The 21,909-nt window shown below is 44.3% G+C and overlaps 1 long non-coding RNA gene across 1 annotated transcript; it reads right to left on the bottom strand.

Moving 5' to 3' along the window:
- Window positions 1–5,465: 5,465 nt before the first annotated feature.
- On the bottom strand, window positions 5,466–6,035 carry LOC138411154 (uncharacterized). The gene is made up of 3 exons (XR_011243801.1): window positions 5,905–6,035; window positions 5,741–5,809; window positions 5,466–5,595 (listed from the first exon to the last, which is right to left on the bottom strand). It is a non-coding gene; the product is annotated as an uncharacterized lncRNA (long non-coding RNA).
- Window positions 6,036–21,909: the final 15,874 nt, after the last annotated feature.

The following is a 21,909-nucleotide window of genomic DNA, read 5'->3' as shown; positions in this document are numbered from 1 at the left end:
TCTAAACCTCTGATTAAATTATTATTATAATTGGGATCAGATGTTTTTTCCCTTCCCATAACCCCTTTTGGTCCAAAGTTCCAAAACTTTCAATACCAATTGTTTTTGTTCTCCTTTGCCTTATAGAACATGGAGATCAGAATTTGATACCTTTCCAGTCAGTCAATCTAAGCTACTGAGACAACACAATGATTGAACACACAAGAAAGTGTTACTTACAGAGGTGAGGGAAGAGTTCAGAATCTTCCATTGATATGCATATATCAAATCCTCTAGTTACATCTACGCCTTGTGATGTTAAAATTAGCATATTACTCAATGAACACATCAAATCTCTACCAATAAAATCTATCAGCCAGCGTGGTGACAACAAAAATTAATGTTTAAAATTTCCTTAACCTCATTTTAACAAAACAATGGTACAGTGTATCTCTCTATATACTGTCCCCAGCTCCACCGCTACTCAATCGCACTATGTGTATTGGTTCTCAGGACAATCCCTGATCTAATGTCCAATTTTGCCACATTTGAAACAAGCGTCAGTTCTTCCACGTCCCCTTCCTCTCCGTCCATGACCTTTCTTGTGCCCGCAGACTTGGTTTTGATATGCTGCCAGCTGTCCTTTTTCTTTGTCTTGCTGTTCAAGAGTTTTTCTGCATGATCAGCATGACCCCATGCTGGATTCACCATTCTCCGCTCCTGTGCAGAGACGGATCTTGCCACTTTCGAATACTGAGTCCCCATCTCAGTCATCAGCAGTCTCTGCTGTTCACTGCTGGTTCCAGTTGCACTGCATACCGCTCCCCCACTTAACACTTGTGGGAGAGATGAAATGGTAGGTTCTTTCATATTGGTGAATGTCCATGGTCTGTAGATCAGCTGAGTGTTTCCATCTCCTGCAGCCACCTCCACCATCGGTGCTTGCAGGGTTGCATTCAAATCATAAATTGCCTCCTTCCCGGTGCGCCGTGGAGTATGTGAGTGGTGCATGATGGAGGCCTATCCACCTCCTCTGCTGCAACAAGGTCGAGGTCAGGATGGAGGTTAGGGACAGCTGGAGCTGCCGCCTGCGCCCTCTGCACCGGTAGCAGCTGAGTGTCCTGCTGGTCATCACACTGCACCGCTGCTGGCTGTAGTTGTCCTCTCGGTGGAGCTGAGACCAGATCAGGGTCTAGTCGGACACACTGAGACTTGGAGATTAGTTCAATCCCTACCTTCTGTAAACTGTCCCTGATATTCACTTCAGTTAACCCAAATTCACACGCTCCAGTACAAATATCCCTACATTTCTTTTTCCTTCTAATTTGTCCTCACTAAGTCGTTCCTCTCTAACTCTTTCCTCTCTAACTCTACGCTTACCATCACTTATTAACATATACTGAACATTAAGAAAAGAAAGTTGAAGTGGATTAGCATTATCCTTATCTTTCTTTCCTTTACCAATGTTTAAACCCATTTCTCTAATAGGTTGTCTCAGCAGTTTTAACATAACTCTTATTTATCAATTTAAACTCCCCATTTGTTCAACAAAATACAAAATTTGGAGGACCAAAGTTGTGCTGATATGGGAAAAGACATTTAGAAATTCCCTAATTTATTTTAATCCATTCTTTTTAATTTACTTTTGTTAAAAATGTGTTGTTAGGATTTTAATTTTAGGATTTAAGTCTTTCTTAATAACCTCAAAAAGCCAATTATACCCCTAATATACTTAAGTTTACTTAAATGTACTTACCTTTACTTACCTTTGGGGGTTGAGAACTTCTCTCTCTCTCTTCTTAAAGCAGATTCATCGCAGTGTCGAGATGATCCTGGCTCAGGTCTCAGTCCTTCAGTCCCAGTCACATCTCCAGTGCAAAACTCTATTTACTATATTATATCATAGTTTGTTAAATCATGAACTCGACGTCAGAACACAATATAACAAGTGTATTAAAATCAACAAACACTCCGTATATTCCTATTATTATATCTTGTATATATCCATACTCCTTAACTCTGTGACCTCCTCTCAGATCACCAACCTGCTTATTCTAATACCATACTCATTAGTTCCCAATTAACTATGTGACCTTCTCTAAGATCACCAACAGGCTTATTCTATATTAACTCTGTGGTCTCCAAGACCACCCGTGATCTCCAAGAACACCCGAAGCTTCCTTGATTCTACATCGGTTCCAAACCTTGCCATGCCGACACGTCTGTCACTCACCCTGTGAGAGAACCGTTTCCCTTCTGAATTTGTCTTCCCAGAAAGACAGTGTGTTTGTGCTAATTGGTCCGCTGGATCACAGCAGTGAGAGCACTCTTTGGTTCTCAGGCATCAGGTCCTCACGTCTCTACCTTCTTTTGTCAGGGAGGTTGAGGTCAGAGTCCCAGACTCCCTGCTCAGTTTTACCTTTCAGCCCTGAGATACAGAGTGTCTTCTCACAAGAGTGATCCTGCCGACAACACCAAAATTGTGGTGGCAATTTCTGTGAAACAAGCACAAAGTCAAACACTACTTTCTGAAAGTTTAATTCAGCATCTGCAGATGGACTCATCAGTACACATCACCTGAATGACATGCACAAATGAGCAAAGAACATAGGTGAATCAGTGTTTCTATAACTCGCAGCCCCCTCCCACTAAGCATGCAAAGGTATTTATTACCCTCCTGTAGTTTCTCTCAGTGGAGGAGATATCCTGTCCATTTGTTTACATGTTCTGTGGATGACCCCCCTGTGAGACCCCAGGTGTGAGATCCCAATAAGAGATACCAAGAGATACCATAAAGTTGTGGTTTCTCGAGTCCATAAAACTCAAGTCTCTTAAGCCACCATCATAAACCTTATGGTTACCCTTTTAGATTAACAATTTGGTCAACTCTTTGGTCAGTTATTCACATACATACATCATGCAATTAAACATACACAAATGTAAAAATCGCATCGCACTGTGATCAAGTTGGTGGCAGACCCAGGTGGCAACACTACCAGGCTGTGGGGTTCCTGTCAGGGTGACATGAAACAAACAAACGATTTGTGGAAAAGGAGTATATAAACTTTTCTTTTTTTTTTTGAGAAAAAAAAAGTTTAAGAGAGGATGTGCTCAGTACTTACATGTCTGCAGGATAGCTTAAACATCATCCTATGGTCTGCAACGGTCAGCTCTTTTCTTAGGGTCCGACTGCACGCTTTCACCAATGCTACTGTCTTAATGACATTTTCGTAGAAACTAACTCCTGGCTGAATCTCAGTGTATGTGACACTATATTGGTTGACAATTTCAGTCAATGGTTGTTTATCTGTCAACAATAACTCAAAAGCTCCAGAGCCCAATAGATTAAACGTCGGGTCTGCCCATAGCTTCTTCATTGTAGAGAACACTTTGGCTATAAAGCTCCAAACACCAGCGCTGGATAGGTGAGCGCAAATAACTCTCAAATGCTGGGTCTCATTTTCTGTACAGTTCAACCTGCTCATGTACCACCAAGACCTGATGTGGGTTAATTGATGTGAGGCTGTGGCACACGGCACCATCGGACAACCACTGTCATGTACTCCATCATTTTAAAGCTTGTCGAGCAGACAGAGATCTGTTTCTGAGGAGAAACCAAGAGAAGAATGATCTCTTCTGCTTTTATGCACTGATGAGGACCTTAAAATGTCCGTACAGATATGAATCATCCCACTTCATAAATTTAACCAAACACCCCTTGTTTGTCTCACCAAGGTTTCTCATTTTTTTAAACAAAAGGTGGTTGGATAAATTACAAAATATCTGGTTGGATATACAACATGTGATTGGATAAATGAGAAACCTGGTCGGAGCAACAATGTCCGGTTGGATAAACGAGAGGTGGTCAGATAAATGACAAAATATCTGGTTGGATATACAACATGTGATTGGATAAATGAGAAACCTGACCGGAGCAACGACGTCCGGTCGAATAAACGAGAGGTGGTCGGATAAATGAAAAAACATCTGGTTGGATATTGTGGTGGCAATTTCTGTGTCTCTTAAGCCACCATCATAAACCTTAAGGTTACCCTTTTTAGATTAACAATTTGGTCAACCATTGTCCGCTCATGCAATTAAATGTAATTTCCATTACAGGTTAAAACAAATAGGAGAATGTAACAAACTTCAGGAGCTTAAAGTACCATTGTAAAAAAAATTTTTTTATTTTAACTGAATTTTGGAGAAGAAGATTGTCCTCAACTAGATGCATTGGATAATCCATAGTAGAAAACAGGAGAGCTGACAGAGAGCTTTTTCTTGCAGCATTCAATTCCATTGCCATCGTCTCCTGAGCCCCCTGTGCCTTGACAGCAACGGCAGCTGCCATCTCTTCCAGAGCCTCCTGTGTCTGGACAGCAGCGACAGTGTCAGCTGCCATCTCTTCCAGAGCCTCCTGTGTCTGGACAGCAGCGACAGTGTCAGCTGCCATCTCTTCCAGAGCCTCCTGTGTCTGGACAACAGCGACAGTGTCAGCTGCCATCTCTTCCAGAGCCTCCTGTGTCTGGACAGGGAGAAGGAACTCTGTCTCCTGGAGCCCCATAAATCACCTTTCCTTTGCTACATGAACACAATCAGACACATTAGAAGACAGATACAAACGGAGGCTCAGAGGTAGGTGTGTGTGTGTGTGTGTTTGCATTAATGTGTGTGATACTTACAATAATCCAACAGGAGCCAGCCTCACCTCCAGGTGTTTGGTCAGCTCCACTGCTGGCACATTGTTGAACTGGAGACAAGAACAGACACAAAATAAGAGATAAGACAACCTGCATCCTCTGTGTCATCTGTCCCCTTGGTGTCAGAGAGTTAAAACCACAACCTGTTAGTTATAATAGTTTTCATCCAGGATTGTATCAGTGCCTCATCCATAAGCAAGTCATACACTATACTGAGTCTTTATAATCAGTATCAAAGTCCCCGTCTCTTCTCTGCCCACTGAAATACTTCTTATTCATCCAGTAATGAAATGTAACAGAATACTTTATATTAACAAAAGTAAAAGTAAAGTCACATCATTAAAACCTACTCTACTATAAGAAAAATAGGTCATTAAAATATTTGCGTAAATACATTTGGTCAGAAGTATAAATGCATGTATAAATGCATGTATATCTGCATGTATATCTGTATGTATATATATATATATATATATATATATATATATATATATATATATATATATATATATAGTATTTTTATAAATGCGATTTTAATTTTATTTCGGTAAATCATTTGTTTTATTATATTTCTAATATCTATTTGGTATGTATCATAATGCATATATCAACAATGAACTGGTGTCTTTCTTGTTTTGCACAAGTTAAATCTGGGTATATAGATGTGTCATGATGTCAAGAATTATAGTTAGAGAACAGTTTTAGAAGTGTGGTCATAGACACAGCTGGATGAGGTTTGTGTGACACAGAGTCTCAAACCTACAAAGCAAAGACACATACTCTCTTTTCAACGTTGGGCTCAACGACTGCACAGTCAGGAGTTTCGAGCTCAGCAACAGCGTTTAGTGTCTGTTCCGTCTTCGAAAGCTTGACATACGGCATGTCATCATCCTGCTAGCTCTCACATTTTCTCTTTCTGTGGAAAAACAGAAAAAACACAGAAAGCATGAATTACCAATGTTTAAAAGTGTGAGGAAAGAAAAGAACATGAAAGCATCTCAATCGAAGAAATATAAATTCATGACAGAAAAGGTGATTGTGAACTAGTCAGGCAGACTTACTGTGAGTGGCGGTTGTTCACGGGAAAAGGAAGTCTGTCTCCTGGAGCCCCGTAAACCCCCTTTCCTTTGCTACATAAACACAATCAGACACATAAGAAGACAAATAGAAACAGTAGCTCAGAGGTGTGTTTGTGTGTGTTTGCATTAATGTGTGTGATACTTACAATAATCCAACAGGAGCCAGCCTCACCTCCAGGTGTTTGGTCAGCTTCCATGATGGCACATTGTTGAACTGGAGACAAGAACAGACACAAAATAAGAGATAAGACAACCTGCATCCTCTGTGTCATCTGTCCCCTTGGTGTCAGAGAGTTAAAACCACCACCACACACATTTATACCTAAGCCAGCCTTGTATAATCTCTGTCCTGATCTTAATATTGTCCTCCTGAACATGATGAACCAAAGATGAATAATATCTGTAACCTGTAGTTGCTCTGTGGTGTTTCCCAGAACTCTAAAGCACAGCACTATCACTGACACCACTGATTCTTTAAACAACTACAGAAGAAATCAATCATGCACAGTTTTTACAATTTAATGAAAGAAGAATTTCTTCGTGCCTAACAGGAGGTTTCTACCAATGTAAACGTCTCTATACTCAGTCAGGTTCACTACTCTGAGTACTCATGAATTACCCCCTCCTCCATTAATAAGTATCTTTCTTGATACAGGTATTGATAAAGTTCCTCTGAATCGCTCTCTAACCTATAGTTAGTACCTTACCTGTGTCTGGATGTGAGGCCCTGCCTGGCTGAACATGGGGCCTGACTGCAGGACACTTAGCTGCTGGTGGTTTATGGCAGCAGCCAGTTCACCATTGGGTTTCAGGAGGATGCTGCTCCAAGCTGAGAGGTGATGCTATTGGGGGGGGGGTCCTCATCAGAACCAGTCCAGTTGAACAAGTCATGCCATTCCTGAGCAGGGACATCTTGAGGAAGTGGATGGTTATTTGTGTCCTCTGACAGTTTGTTGACCACTGCCCAGATCATGTCCAACAACTCCTTGTCATCCATCTCCTCCAAAGTAAGGTCACTTTCTGCCCTCAGGTCCCTAAAATTCTGGTGTGTAGCAGTCCATTTCACTGTTGTTCTTCTGTGACATTGATGAGAAACTGGGTTTGAGACACTGCAACAAGCTTACATGCTGATAAATACAAATGAATGAACCAATGTATTATGAAATAAAACTATACAAGTGTAACCCCTCTGAGAGGAAAAGAGAATAGTACTGAAAAATAGTAACTAGGTTCAATAACCAGTGAAATCAGAAGTTCTAAGATCGACTATGGAGCCCAGGATTGATCAAACGATGACACAGGAATGAGACAAACTCAGTATACTCCTTAAGAAACAATAACGCTTCCCTATCTATTACAGGATGGGAAGGATGAATAAAAACATCAATCAGACAAATTATCACAACTCTTACCCAGGTAAGTATAGAAAATAAAAAATAAAATAAAGTTTTACAGCTGCGTTTTTTCTAAAGTTCAGTTCACCTGTTTTCAGTCACTGTTCAGTCAACACCGTGAAGGTGGAAAATCAGTCCCACCGCACTGTTGCGTGGATGGTGTGTGTATGTATGTGAAGTGTAAAAGGATTCAGGTTCCACGGCGTAGTATCTCTAAGTATCCTCCGGGGTCTGGCTCGCCATCAAACTTTGACTGGCTCCAACATCCAGGTAGGTCAAACTCTCAATGGGTCCATCAAAAAACCTGACCTACGATAAGTTGGATCAGAGCATTCATCTTAATTTTCTCAAATCTCAAAAAATGAATTATAGTACATTAATCATGTTAAATCTACATAAACTCTTTATCAATAGAGAATAGGCCTGGGCAAATAATCAATAAATCAATTAATCACACGATAAATTAAAATGAACTCGATAATTTTTCCAACCTCGATATATTGCCATGTGCATGCGCGTTTGTTTTCCTCTTCTCTTGCCTCCAAGCAGGCTGAATGACAAGAGGGTTCACTCTGTGCTCGGTCTCAGCACCTGGGGGCGTTTGTTCCATAGCGGAATGAACCCTCTTGTCAGTCATCCAGTCTCTTTGTCTCTGTGGGGGGAGGCAGGGCCGCTAGCATTGGCTCCACACCAAGCGGCAACATCCCGGGCTGAGCGCTGAGGCCAATGCGGAAGTGCAAAAAACTGCAGTTCACTGGGTGGCCACTTGAGGCTGGCTCCAAGAGGTAGTCAATGGGAATTGACTCCCATGTTAAAACGCCAGACTTTAGAGCAGAACTAAACCTGTTTACAGCCTGGTTCAAAAAACGGTTTTAGTCTCAATCAGTAAGTTCTTCCTTCGTAACAACTCTTGGGGGGGGGGTAATACAGAGGTTTGAAATTGTGAATAATTATCACTTGATTGACACGTGACGTCACCGTTAGCTTGTCACTCTGGCGGTTAGCCTGTGGTCTGCTCGGCTTCACCTGAGCTAACAGGCTAATTCCCGTCACCGAACGCAACCGGGTCTGGGGAGGAGTTTTCACTCACATGTTAATATTATCGTTTGTTGTTCGGCTGATTGTCCTGACGGAGAAGTGTCTGTGGTGTGTAAAGTACTGCCTTTTATTTACGTGTCAGTAGTGATGAGCAGGTATCATTGTCTCTGTACCTGGCTGGTTAGCTTAGCTCCGCTAACCTCCAGGCAACATACCAGCAGTAATGGCAATGCTAACGGGAGCGGCATGACATGAAGCGGTTCACACAGCGGAGAGAGGAGCGTTAGAGTTTATGGTGATAAATATTTTAAACTGAAGGCGACTGTGTGTTTAGTGAATGAGCTCCACCAAGTAAGATATTTAACGTTATGTAAAGTTGTTCAGCTCCCCACCCTATTTGGCTTGACTACGTTACTGTGGGTAACTTCAGTAATAATGTTTTATTAGATTATTGGTTCAGAAATAACGTTAGTGCAGCTGCTGCAGTGTGAAACTTGTTGAGCTGGACTTTATTTATGAATGAACAGTTTACCTACCAGGTATAGACCTGTTTTCATAACTTACTAACAATTAAAGCAAATGATTGCACATGATGCATTACATTATAAATGCAATACTTTTAATGTGAAAGAACTCCATACTGCACATTCATTGTAGTACACTGTTTAATCCCAAACCATATTCAAATACATAGTTGAATATCCACAGAATATAAGGACATAGACTTTGTTTGAAAGTAACACTTATCTCGGCAATAATGCCATACTTTTATGTTTCCTGTCATTTTATTAGGGACGGACGAACCTGAGGGACACAGCTGTGCTGACCGTGTTCTGTCTCTTATGACAAAAAAGAAAATACTTTTTATCTAAAGTTTATCAAATCAGAAAGTAAAAGATGAACATTGTTGTGATAACAGTGTTCATTTTACAAACCATAATGGATATAGAAATTGACTCAATATTATCATGTTGACCAGCCTGAAGCTGCCGATCTCCACCTTGTTGCTGCTGCCACAGTGGATTCAGAGGACATCAGGTGTTGCAGTGCTTCATGTAATGAAATGAAAAAAGTCATGTTAAAGGATATTTTATGCTGAAATCATTGTCATATCTGTAGATATTAAGGAACAGAGGAGAAACACGATTATTTACAGATACTGTACAATACAATAGCCTACAATAATTTTTACACATGTAATATGAGCTGTGTTAAGCAGCCAAGACTGGTACTTATAATTTATTCTGTGTTCAGCAGGTGGAAGCACCACAGATTTCAGCCAAACTGATGTACTAAAAAAATAAACATTGTACAAAAATAGTTATTTCTACCACATCTGCTCACCGAATGAGCAAGGTGAGCCCATCAACACGGACGAGCCAGTTCAAAAGTGGTGTCAACAAAAAAAAGCAACACAACAAAGTTGCATGCCCACCTAAAGCACAACCACCCAACCCAGTGTTCCCAGCTGGGGAAAAAAAAGTGCACCTCAAGATGCAGAGCCTTCGTCCCGAAAGTCAACACTCACTGAGGCGTTTGGTCGACAAAGTAAATATAAATGGAGCAAAAATGGTAGTTCGCTGCATCGCAAAAGAAATGCTGCCCTTTAGTACAGTTGAAAAGCCAGCATTGAGAGAGATGCTGCAAACGTTTGACAGACAGAACGAATTGCCCGCGAGAAAATACATGTGACAAACGGCCTAAATGTTCAATATTTATTGAAGTGCAATTTTGTTAATCGAGACTTGATAAGTCATTTTATTTTTTGTCTTGGTTGTGTGTGGTTTTATATTTGAGTGCTGTTTTTGCTAACAGAGACTGAGAGTCCATTTTATTCTTTGTTTGTTTTATTTATTTAGGATATTTCAACGTTCCTGAAATTACAATTACGATGGTAAAAAATTACTGAAAAATACAAGTTTATTGTATTTGAAAGGGTGTGCATTATTATGATATATTATCATGTTGACAATAATATCGTTTATCGGTAATAATTCGTGGGACAATATATCGTCCAGCAAAATTTGTTATCGTCCCAGGCCTAATAGAGAATAACAATTTTACTCAATTACTGTTGCAACATGCTATCACAATGTTCAGTAATAAAATAAGCAACACTCAAAATATCACATTATGTTATTGAAATAATCTACCTCACTCCAAATCAACAGTATCAAAATATCCTGTGCTCTTTACATCGTAATTAGCACATTAAACAATATCAATCATCTAGAAAGAAAAATATGTAATGTGCACAGCTAATAAAATATGGCTGGATGAGCTTAGAATGCACAAATAAGGTGCTAAACACACACATGATACAGCTCTATGTGCAACAAAGGAGCAAACAAATGTCTCACAATGCACCTTTAAAATGTCGGATCAGGGCTTCAGCATTAATGTGTGGTGTGTCGTAGTGTGTCTCTCTCGCGCCAATCAGCACCGGAGCTAGTGCTCCGATGTTAGCTCCTATGCTAACGGTTTAACTCATTGCATTAGCTATTAGCCCAGCACATCAAGACGGCCGCTCACCGATGCGTTTCTCTTCCCGAGAGGTTCCTCCGACGGTGCTCACACAGGTCCTGGTCGTCCCGGGAGATTTCTTCGGCAGCTTTTCCGAGTCTGATCCACTTTTCTTGTTTTATCTTCCTATGGTGAGTGTCTGTTTAATGCGCCTTGCTCTCTCTCTTCCCGGCAACTTCAGAGGAAGTGAACCTGCTCCGATCAGCTCAATGGGCGGGGCTTCTTTTCTGATTGGGTGACAGACCGTCTCCAACCCGTCTCCTTCAAACTAAAACTCTCTATAAATTATTTTATTATGGTTCTATCTCTCCTTTTAGATAAACATCTGTTTTTTATTATTAACCAAAACGTAGTATTAATGAATCGATTTTTCCACCATGAATTTCACTTGTCGTCATTCAATCAACTAATTTATTGTTTTTAATACAGATTTTTAACCTGGGTTACACAAGAATCTAATACTTTTATTTAGAAGCTGTTTTGTTGTGATATTTTTTCACTGTGATTTTGAGCTAAATGGAGATATGGACACTTCCTATGCTTCTATATACTATATACTATATACTATACATCCACTGTCATGATTACACCTGATTTCTTTGGAACTGTGTTCTTTCAGATACAAATAAAAAAAATCTATTCTATAGTTATCTTACAGGATCACATAACTGCCTCGTCCATAAGCAACTCATATACTTTACCACACACATTTATACCTAACCCAGCCTTGTATAATCTCTGTCCTGATCTTAATATTGTCCTCCTGAACATGATGAACCAAAGATGAATAATATCTGTAACCTGTAGTTGCTCTGTGGTGTTTCCCAGAACTCTAAAGCACAGCACTATCACTGACACCACTGATTCTTTAAACAACCACAGAAGAAATCAATCATGCACAGTTTTTACAATTTAATGAAAGAAGAATTTCTTCGTGCCAAACTGGAGGTTTCTACCAATGTAAACGTCTCTATACTCAGTCAGGTTCACTACTCTGAGTAATCATGAATTACAACCTCCTCCATTAATAAGTATCTGTGGCGGTGGGGTATGGTTAGGGCGCCAACTGCTGGACAACAGGGAGGAGTGGCTCAGCTGGTGATCCGACAGCTGGGCAGAATCAGGTAATCAGGGCAATCAATAAAAGCATGCTTGTAACCTGGTTCTGTCTCTTGTAGTAGGCTGGCGTCCTGAGACCTAGAGAGCGGCGGACGTGTGCGTGCGTGTGAGCGGGATTAAAGACCCACCCGGATAAAGAGAAATAGCGAGAAACAAATATATGTGTGTGTGTGGGTTGCCAAAGGAAGGCAACCTAAATAAAAGACTTTACGCCAGCCATTCTCTCCTCCCGTCATTCCCCGGAGTGGGCCGAGTATTCCCACAAGTGGCGCCCGAACAGGGACGAGAGAGGAGAATGGAGGGACAGAGCGGCTGGGAACAGGCAATACAGTGCATGTTGACGATGCAGCAGCAGCAAACCCAGGCACTCACAAACATCGCGGCAGAACAGCGGGAGGACCGGGCTCTCCTGCGGGAGTGGATCCAGCGTCCGGCCACCCCGCCGCCCGAGCCAGGGACTAGCTCCCGGCGGCCGCCGGCGGTGTCCCTCCAGAGGATGACACCGGAGGACGACACCGAGGCGTATTTGGGCCTCTTTGAGGGCACGGCGGAGGCCTGCGGGTGGCCGGAGGAGGAGAGGGCGGTTCGTTTGCTGCCGCTGCTCACCGGTGCGGCGCAGCTGGCCGCCCACAGTCTGCCGGCTTCCTCTCGGCAGGACTACCAGCGGCTGAGGAAGGCAATCCTGGACCGGCTGGGTTGCACACAGGAGGGACACCGACGCCGGTTCAGGGACCTCACCTTCGGGGAAGCCGGCCGCCCCTTCTCCTACGCGCAGCAGCTCCTCGATGCGGCGGGGAGATGGCTCCAGCCAGGACACAACTCGGCGGAGGACGTCGTGGGGCAGGTGGCGCTGGAGCAATTCATCGCCGGCTTGCCCACCTCCACGGCCAACTGGGTCCAGTGCCACCGCCCCGCTGACATGCAACAGGCCATCATCCTGGCAGAGGACCACCTCTCCCTTCCCCGGAGGAGTCAGAAAGAGGAAGCCCGGCAGCAGGGCGTCCCGGCGGGGCGCCCCATACCGGCCCCAAGGAAACGAGTTCCCCCACCCCTACCCGGCGGGACGGCTCCGCCCGCGGGACCGGGGAATGCGAGAGCAGAGGCTGCTCCTCGGGGCCCAGCCTACGCGCCGGGTCGACCGGCACCATGGGGGGCTCCTCAAACGCCGGGGCAGGAGTGCTGGCGGTGCGGCCAGTCGGGCCACTTCAGGCGGGAGTGCCCGCTGATGGAGGTGGGGCAGCTGGTCAGGGTGGCCGGGCCGCCAGCCTCTTCCCACGGCCCGGGAGAGACGTACCATATACCGGTATGTATACAGGGGGGTACACACCAAGCTCTGCTGGACACGGGCTGTAATCAGACGATGATCCACCAGCGCTTGGTTCGAACGGGGGCATTGATGGAGGCATCGTGGGTGAAGGTGAGGTGTGTGCATGGGGATATTCACGAATACCCAGTGGTGACTCTGCTAATTTCATATAAGGGAAAAAAACATAGAGTCGAGGCAGGGGTTAGTCCCCGTCTCACGCACCCCCTGATTTTGGGCACAGATTGGCCGGGGTTCCGGGGACAGGCGAGAGCGGCGGTGGGGGTGCGTTCACGTGCGGTAGGGAAATGTGAGTTGTGTGCGGTGCTCACCGGGGAAACAGAGCCCGAGTCTGTCAGGGGGGCGGTGGGAGTAGCGGAGCCTCGCCGGGAGGCTCCTCTAATCCCACCGGTGAGCCCCATGAACGATTTTCCACTCGAACAGTCTCGGGACGAGACCCTCCGCCACGCTTTCGATCAGGTGGTGAGTATTGACGGCTCCGCTGTTTCTCCGAACGCAGCACACACTCACCCACACTTTTCGGTCATTAGGGACAGGTTGTATCGTGTGAGCCGTGACACACAGACAGGAGAAGAGATCACCCAGTTGTTGGTGCCGAAAAGCCGTCGGGAAATGGTTTTCCAGGCGGCTCACTATAACCCCATGTCCGGGCACCTAGGGTATGAGAAGTCACTGAACCGGATAATGGCCCGCTTTTATTGGCCGGGCATTCGCGCGGACGTAAGTCGGTGGTGCGCGTCTTGTCGCGAATGTCAGCTGGTTAACCCGCCGGCCACACCAAAAGCGCCGTTGCGCCCTCTTCCATTGATTGAGGTACCCTTCGAGAGAATTGGCATGGACCTCATCGGGCCATTAGACCGGAGCGCACGGGGACATCGCTTTGTGTTGGTTCTAGTGGATTACGCAACGCGATATCCCGAGGCAGTGCCGCTGCGGACCATCTCCGCGAAGAGCGTGGCGCAGGCACTGTTTCATGTCATCTCCCGTGTCGGGATTCCGAAAGAAATCCTGACGGATCAGGGCACCTCCTTTATGTCACGTACACTACGCGAGCTGTATGAATTGCTGGGCGTCCATTCAATCCGGACTAGTGTTTACCACCCACAGACCGACGGGCTGGTGGAGCGGTTTAACAAGACACTAAAGAACATGATTCGTAAGTTCGTGCACGAGGATAGCCGTAATTGGGATAAATGGTTAGACCCTCTGTTATTTGCAGTGCGGGAGGTTCCCCAGTCCTCCACAGGATTTTACCCATTTGAACTGTTGTTTGGCCGGAAACCTCGGGGCGTCTTGGACCTGGTAAAAGAAGACTGGGAGACGGGTCTGAGCGCTTCTAAAAACGAGATTCAGTACGTGCTGGACCTGCGAGCAAAACTCCATTCACTTGGGGTATTATCACGGGAGAATTTGCTCCAGGCCCAGCAACGTCAGCAGCGCCTGTATAACAGAGGGACGAAACTAAGAACATTTGATCCGGGAGATAAAGTCCTTGTATTGCTCCCCTCCTCTAGCTCCAAATTACTCGCCAAGTGGCAAGGGCCCTTTGTGGTCACACGACGAGTGGGGGAGGTAGACTATGAAGTAGTGTGGTCTGACAGGGGTGGGGCAACACAGATCTACCACCTCAACCTCCTTAAAAAGTGGAGAGAGGTGGCCTCTGTTTCTCTGGTGACCACGGTGATCGAGAGAGATGAGTTGGGACCGGAGGTATCAAAACCGGATTATTCTGCCCCGGTCTGTTACGACGACCATCTCTCGCCAAGCCAGAGAGCAGAGGTTGCGGGGGTGCAGCGGCGGTTTGCCGATGTGTTCTCCCCCTTGCCAGGACGCACTACGCTCATACACCACCACATAGAGACCCCCCCGGGCGTGATGGTGCGTTCACGGCCCTATCGTTTGCCGGAGCACAAGCGGAAAATTGTGCAGACGGAGCTTCAGGCCATGCTGGAGATGGGGGTAATAGAAGAATCCCACAGTGACTGGTGCTGCCCCGTGGTGCTTGCGCGCAAGACCGATGGGTCAATACGGTTCTGTGTGGATTATCGTAGGGTGAATGCGGTGTCCAAATTTGATGCCTATCCAATGCCCCGGGTCGACGAACTCCTGGACCGGCTAGGCACGGCTCGCTTTTTCACGACACTGGATTTGACCAAGGGCTACTGGCAGATCCCCTTGTCTCCAGAGTCCAGGGAAAAAACGGCCTTCTCCACTCCGTACGGTTTGTACCAGTTTGTCACACTTCCGTTCGGGTTGTTCGGGGCCCCAGCAACATTTCAGCGCCTCATGGACCGGGTTCTGCGGCCACACTTCGCATATGCTGCGGCCTACTTAGATGATGTGATCATTTATAGTGAGACCTGGGAGCAGCATATGCGGCAGGTGGGGGTGGTGCTCGAGTCCCTGAGGCGGGCGGGGCTCACGGCCAACCCGAAGAAGTGTGCGGTGGGACGGAGGGAGGTACGGTATCTGGGGTACCACTTGGGGGGCGGACAGGTGCGGCTGCAGGTAGAGAAGACCGCAGCGGTTGCGGCCTGCCCGGCACCCAAGACGAAAAAAGAGGTCAGGAGGTTTTTGGGTCTGGCCGGTTACTACAGGCGCTTTATTCCAGCCTTTTCGGAGCTGACCAGCCCCCTGACCGACCTGACCCGAAAGGGTGCCTCAGATCCGGTCCAGTGGACGGAGCAGTGTCAGCTGGCATTTGAGAGGGTTAAGCTAGCCCTCTGTGGTAAGCCACTGCTGTATACTCCTAACTTTTCTCTCCCTTTTGTCCTGCAGACGGACGCCTCGAACAGTGGGCTGGGGGCTGTTTTGTCCCAGGAGGTGGAGGGGACCGACCGCCCCGTACTGTATATAAGCAGGAAGCTGGTCCAGCGGGAGAAAAATTACAGTACGGTGGAAAAGGAGTGCCTCGCCATTCGGTGGGCGGTCGGGGCCCTCCGCTATTACCTCCTGGGGCGCCCTTTCACCCTCTGGTCGGACCATGCGCCGCTCCAGTGGCTCCACCGCATGAAGGATGCCAACGCGCGGATCACTCGCTGGTATCTGGCTTTGCAGCCATTCAACTTCAAGGTGATCCACAGGCCGGGTACCCGCATGGTCGTGGCCGACTTCCTCTCCCGCTCGGCGGAGGGGGGGGGTGGGCTTGCGGCCGGCGGGATCCCGGCCTGAGTCGGGCGGTGGGGGTATGTGGCGGTGGGGTATGGTTAGGGCGCCAACTGCTGGACAACAGGGAGGAGTGGCTCAGCTGGTGATCCGACAGCTGGGCAGAATCAGGTAATCAGGGCAATCAATAAAAGCATGCTTGTAACCTGGTTCTGTCTCTTGTAGTAGGCTGGCGTCCTGAGACCTAGAGAGCGGCGGACGTGTGCGTGCGTGTGAGCGGGATTAAAGACCCACCCGGATAAAGAGAAATAGCGAGAAACAAATATATGTGTGTGTGTGGGTTGCCAAAGGAAGGCAACCTAAATAAAAGACTTTACGCCAGCCATTCTCTCCTCCCGTCATTCCCCGGAGTGGGCCGAGTATTCCCACAGTATCTTTCTTGATACAGGTATTGATAAAGTTCCTCTGAATCGCTCTCTAACCTATAGTTAGTACCTAACCTGTGTCTGGTTGTGAGGCCCTGCCTGGCTGAACACGGGGCCTGACTGCAGGACCAGCTCTGTCTCCCATCTAGCCCTAATGTAATCAGTTGAAGCACTCGTACAGTCTCTGAGGTTTTTATATAACACAGATACCACCTTGATTTTTGACCCATTATATATTCGCATTTGTACATCTATCACTCCGTTTAATATTTTTGCGCTCCCTATTTCCCTTATAATATAATCCCTTAGCTGTAGTTATCTAAAAAAAATCCTAATTTTTTAATCCATACATTTCTCTAAGGTCCTGAAAAGACATTATGTTTCCATTCTTTAGTATTGTACACATGGCAGTGATTCCCTTCCTCTCCCAGTTCCTGTATGTCAGGTCACTCAAGTTTGGCTTGAATCTTTCATCATATGCAATCCAGCTCAACAATCTCACTTTCTTTTCCAATCTATGCCTTTTATTGAAATCAGCAAAGATAGTCAGTGTGTGGGAGGTTATTGGATCTATTGAACCTTTTAGTAGTTTTTATCAATGTAATGTTGCCCAAAAGGGATTGCACTGGTTTGTTAGCCACCCTCATCTCAATCTCTTTCCATTTGGAGTTATAATGCTTGTCACACCACTTGACCAAGTTGTGCTGCCTCATAATAATCCTTTAAATTTGGGAGTGCCATACCCCCCCGATTCTTAGCCAGTTGTAGCGTGCTATATTTTATTCTTGGTTTTTTACCACTCCAAATGAACCGCGATATCATTTTGTCCCAGGTTTTAAATCTTTCTAACGGTATCTTGACAGTAAGGGATTGGAAGAAATACAACAGCCTCAGGAAAATGTTCATTTTAATAATGTCAATCTTTGAACTGAACTCCAGTGAAATGGTCGACCATTTCTCAATATCCTCTTAATTTGTATATGAATCTGATCACAATGAAAACATGGCTGGAATTATCTTCTGAAGATGGCTTATCTGTTTTGTTAGGGTTACCCCAAGATATTTTATGCTTTCTGAGTTCCATTTCCATTTATAAGCATTTGTAATTTCTTGGGAAGGGGTATAATTAAAAGCCAGAATCTGTGTTTTATTCACATTTGTTTTATATAATGAGTAGTCTCTGTATATACTTATATACTTAAATGTGTTAGGCTTGTATCAGGTCTTTCTAAATATATTATTACATCGTCTGCAAACAGACTTATTACATGTTTTTGTTTTTTAATATGTATTCCCTTTATTTCCTCACACTGTCTTATAGCCTGCAAAGAGGAGAGGGGACAGGCAACATCCTTGACATGTTCCCCTCTGTAGCTTTATGCTTTTTGTTAGACTACCATTAATTTTTATTCTAGCTATAGGATTCTGGTATATTGTATTGATGCATTTAATGGCTTCTTTGTTAAATCCAAAACATTCTAATGTTAAATATACAAATATCCAATTTACACCATCGAAAGCCTTTTCGCCATCAAGACTCAGCAATATAGCCTTAGTATCCTTCATTTGTATCGAGTTTACTATTTGCAGGGTCCTTCTTATGTTATCTAATGTTTGTCGTCCTGTAGTAAATCCAGTTTGGTCCTCGTCAATTAATTCTGTCATGAAATTCGGATATCTCCTTGCTATAATGGATGTGTATATGTTGTAATCTACATTGAGCATAGAAATGGGTCTGTAATTGTTACAATATTCTGTGTCTTTACCCTCCTTGGGGATTACAGATATGATTGCTTCATTACATGAGGGTGGCAATCTACCTTCCTTAAGGGCAGTGGCGGTTCTACATTGAGTTACTCCCCGGGCGAGGGGTGTTATATAAAGTAAAGTAATGTGTATAGTCTTTTTCCTTCGGATGCAGTTCACGCCATACATCAACCAGTCCATGTTCCTTCAATGACATGTTTACAAATTTAGATATATGTGTCTTATTTCTTTTTATACTTGTTGTGTCTACCCTATGATCCATTATCATATTAAAATCACCAGCACATATCACTATACCTTCAGATTTTAAGGCCATGACTGGGAATAATGATTTAAAGAATTGTTTAGTACTCTCTGGAGGGGCATATACATTAATTAACGTAACCATCTCTTCCTCTAGTTTCCCCTTCACTATAATATATTGTCCTTCTGTATCCTTGATTTCTTTTAGACATTCAAATTTAGTTGAGTTTTGTATAAGTATTGCCACACCTCTTTTGTTGCTTTGTTTACAAGTACTGTAATAGGTGTTTCTAAAACCAAATTTCTTCAGCTTTTCATGCTCTTCCTGGGAAAGGTGTGTTTCCTGCATGAAGATAACTTGAGCCTTAAGTTTTCTCATTTTCAAAATTATCTTAGTCCTTTTAATTGGATTATTTAACCCATTAACATTTAACAACACTAACGATATGCTGTTCATTTATAGCTTTGGAAAATGGCATTATACTCCATGATATATATATATATATATATATTATATACCATGAGAACAAACAATAGCCAAAAGAACATTGAGCAACTCAGCAATAAAAAAAAAATTGAACTAAGAATACAACAGTAGGCACTTGCCCCCACGTTTCCCCCGTGGGTTGAGGGGAAATTCAGATGAAATATGGGGGCCCCTCCTTAGTGAGGTCCATTCTTGTTATCCAGATTCTCTTGAGCATCTGTCTCATTAATTCAATTCAATTCAATTTTTTTTATATAGCGCCAATTCATAATTTACATATTCTCAAGGCACTTTACATTTAAAAGTCAAGACCTTAAAACAATATTAACGTAGAGAAACCCAACCGTTCCCACAATGAGTAAGCACTGTGGGGAGGAAAAACTCCCTCATTAACAGGGAGAAACCTCTGGCAGAACCAGGCTCAATGTGGGCGGTCATCTGCCTCGACCGGTTGGGGTGAGGAAAGAAAAGTAAGGGGGGAGGAAAGGAGAGATGGGTGGAAAGCGGGGGAGAGAAGAGAGAGATGAGGTGGAGAGAGAGAGACCGGGAACAATTGGGCACCATCAGTATCAGGGCTGACTATAACAATAACAATGTAGTGATCTACAACAGGATTATATATATTAATCAATTACTGAGTTATTGTAATTAATGATAACAATGGTGATGGTAGTCGTTGTTGTCCTGCATTCCCGGTGCCAGAGTTATCTGAAACGAGAGAGAGAGAAGAGCCAGAGGGACTATGGGAGGACAAAGTGACACTTTGACATGATGACATGTTAAAATAAATAAATAAACAGGTGTGGGGGGGCAGAGAGACAGAGAGACAGAGGGAAGTGATGAAGTGCTCAGTGCATAATGGGAGTTCCCCCAGCAGTTTAAACCTATAGCAGCACAACTAAGGGATGGTTCAGGACTCACCTGATCCAGCCCTAACTATAGGCTTTGTCAAAGAGGAAGGTTTTTAGTTTTACTTTAAATGCTGGGACAGTGTCTGCCTCACGAACCCTGAGTCGGAGCTGGTTCCATCGGAGAGGAGCCTGATAGCTAAATGTTCTACCTCCTACTCTACTCTTACAGACTCTTGGAACCACTAGAGAGCCTGTGTTTTGGGAATGAAGTGATCATTATAACTCACACATACAGCGTCCGATCAGTCCTAACAGTGAAGACTGAAGACCTATATACAATCTCTTAGACTATTTGTCTTCAGTGTCTAACATGTGTTATCTTTCACTTACTTATTCATTTAGATGCACTTACATACTTTATTTGTCCATTCCTCGGTATTTCTGAGTTTATGTTTTGCTTGTGTTGCGGTGTCCTCTTTGTTTCCTACCTGTTGCCATGGCCATGGGCCGGTGTCCCAGTGTATCCTCATTCTGGCCATAGGTGTCTAGAAACGGATTCCTCTCTCTTTTAAAACTTTCTTAATTCCCGCGTACTCCTTTCTTTTCTGAATTATTTCCGTGGCATAGTCACATTATTGGAAATAGTATTAGTTAGGTGATAAGTTGCAACATCATGTCCCAATTGGAGATTAGCCGTGCTGCACTGCTGCTGTGCCTGTTGAACAAAGAAGAAATGAACAATTAAGCCACAGTATCACTAATTCCAGCTCTGTCCAACAATCCATATATAATAGCTCCAAAGACTCCTGGAAGAGAAATCGTCCTACCCTGAAGAGCAGTCATCCACAGGAGGAAAAGTGGCCACCTCACAGCCCCAGTGGTGTGACTACTCTTGGAGATTCTCCCATCACAATGTCCTCTCCATGCAGTCTCTCTGAATCTTCATCTGACGTGGCTGGCTGGAGAGGTGCGTGGACCAGTTCACATGTGAGAACAAAGCCTTTGCAGGGACTGGAGAATATGCTCTGCCTTTTGGGTGAGGATAAATCCATATTTAGGCGAAAAAAATGGATGCGACTAAAGAGGAGATGGAGAGGTCGTCATCAGCAGCGATCACTTAAATAACGTTGACTGTTGTGCTGTGCTCCACGAGGAGTCAAAATAATGTTATTATTCATGACTTTGCCTCACACAGAGCACCAAAAATGTTGTGATTATGTACTTTCCCTTGCGCGGGGTACGATTATGTACTTTCCTTCATGCGGGGCACCATTAAATGGTGTGCTTTTGGGCATTCAATAAATGTGGCTATCAGAGAAAAATTAAATATTAATATTAAAAATATTAATATTAAACTGATAAAGGATAAATCGGGGCACCACCCTTCAAAGGAAGGGAAAAGATAGCCAATTTAAGAAATAAGTCTTAATGACTACAAATTTGGAACTCTGATTAATAATTAAATAAATAACTATAACCAAAATTACCACATCAATAGCTAGCAAAGTTGAAGGATATGGAGTTCTTGACAGTGTAGAGGTTGGCAAAATTCGGACTTCCGGTGGCCCGGCAACTAGAATGGCAGCATAGAAAGGAGCTCCTGCATCGACATAAATAATACCCCGTAATTCAAATTCTTAACACGGCTAAAGTGAGTTAAACTCAAAGAATGATGGATGGGGGTAAAAAGAAAAAGGAGGGAGCCAGGTATCAGAATCGAACCGACCGAGAAACCCGAAACAACGGCAATGCTAGCAGTAGTGAAACTCGCAGTGAAAATGGCGACGACACGGAGGATGAGACTGCACCTGCCACACTCAGCTCCCTGAGGAGAGTGGTGAGTGAGGTGGTAGCCGCCGGAATGCGGGATCTTAA

This window comes from Paralichthys olivaceus, chromosome 8 (genome assembly GCF_024713975.1).
Source record: "Paralichthys olivaceus isolate ysfri-2021 chromosome 8, ASM2471397v2, whole genome shotgun sequence".
Lineage (NCBI taxonomy): Eukaryota > Metazoa > Chordata > Actinopteri > Pleuronectiformes > Paralichthyidae > Paralichthys > Paralichthys olivaceus.
Note: the sequence above shows the minus strand (reverse complement) of the source record. Positions and strands in the feature narration are given on the sequence as shown.